Source organism: Sphaeroforma arctica (genome assembly GCF_001186125.1).
Source record: "Sphaeroforma arctica JP610 unplaced genomic scaffold supercont1.2871, whole genome shotgun sequence".
NCBI lineage: Eukaryota > Ichthyosporea > Ichthyophonida > Sphaeroforma > Sphaeroforma arctica.
Genome location: NW_014037687.1, coordinates 3,020 through 4,611, shown reverse-complemented (window position 1 = coordinate 4,611; position 1,592 = coordinate 3,020).

Sequence of the window (1,592 nt, the reverse complement as noted above, 5' to 3'; positions counted from 1 at the left end):
ATGTTTGTGTGTTTATGTGTATATATGTATATATGTATATCGATAGATACACATTTATCTGCTGCATTGCGGCTGTGTGCATATTTTATGTATATATATATGGGTGCGTGTGTTTTTGGAAGGGGCGAGTGCCTATTCCACGACAGGTGTGTGTCCTCAAGGGTGTGTGTTGGTTTGTATCTTTGCCTGGGCAGGTATATACTAATAGCAAGATGAGATATCCGACTGGTTATACCGGTTCACTGTATCGATGTTGACCGAAACACACCGGAAATACGCATGGAAGAACATGTCGATATGTATTATTGGCTGTTATTACCGACGTACTACATGGATATTCCCCATATGAAAACCCTAAACCCCAAACTGGTTTAGACATGCGCATATACACCACGTCGTTGTGTACCCCACAAAGACGGCCCATACCGATACTTTATATGCACGTTGCCCGTACACACAAATAAATATGTATGTAGAACACGTGGTACTGTACGTGAGATAGTTACTATTAATACTGACCAATCAAATCGACCCGTCTTGAACAGGCAAGCCATTGGAGGGGACAGCCTGACTGGGGCAAGTACACGCACATCGACTTCAATGTGTTGTGCTCGATGGCCGTTGAGGAGATTACAAAGCAGAAACGCGGGGAGCGGTAACAACAGCTTAATCAACAAGCTAAGATGATACGAAAGACTGTACAAATATATGTAGTTATGAAGCTAAGTTACAAATACTTGTATTAGTATGAAGATAAGTTACAGATACATGTATTAGTTATTAAGTGGAGTCGGAATACACTACCAATACATATCTAGTTCTGCCACTTAGTGCATCCGATAGTGCGTCTGTGTCCATATGTGATACGGATGCACAAACTCACGCACATTTACTGCGATGTGTTGTGCACAATGGCCGGTACAAACGTAGCCATGCAGCAACCAGCTCGAACTCAGCGATGGCTGTGTTATAGCTTCTGCCCTACATCTCTGAGGAATGCAATCATATCGCCGCGGGCTTATAACCTCGGCGTGAAGCCGTTGCGCGTCTGTGTACGTGTCTCTGCAGGAGGGTGCACTAAGTAGGTACGTAGGAGGAACTTAGGGGATTATTAGAGGGTGTTTGATATTAATACATACAGAACGCCTATTTTGTACCAGCTCACGGAGTCAACCTAGATGGATCTATGAATGAACGGTCGCGGCCCTCTCTCATGCTGCCCTGTTTAAACACAGCCTGAGTAGTCAACCTAAATTGATGATCCGATCCGTCTGGGCTCTATCCCATGCTACCTGGTTTTTATACAGCCGGAGTATTCGACCTAAATGGATATATGAATGGGCCATCCCGACCCGCTCCCATGCCTCCTGGTTTTAATACAGCCCAAGAAGTGAATCTAAATGAGTGTATGAATGGAAGACAATTCCGACTCTCTCCCATGCTAGCTGGTTTTAAACCAGCCTGAGTGCTCAACCTATATAGATGTATGAATGAACCGGACAATTCCGGCCCTCTCTCGTGGTAGCTGGTATTTAAATAAAGTCAGAGTAGTCGACCTATACGGATATATTAATGGACTATTCCGGTATATC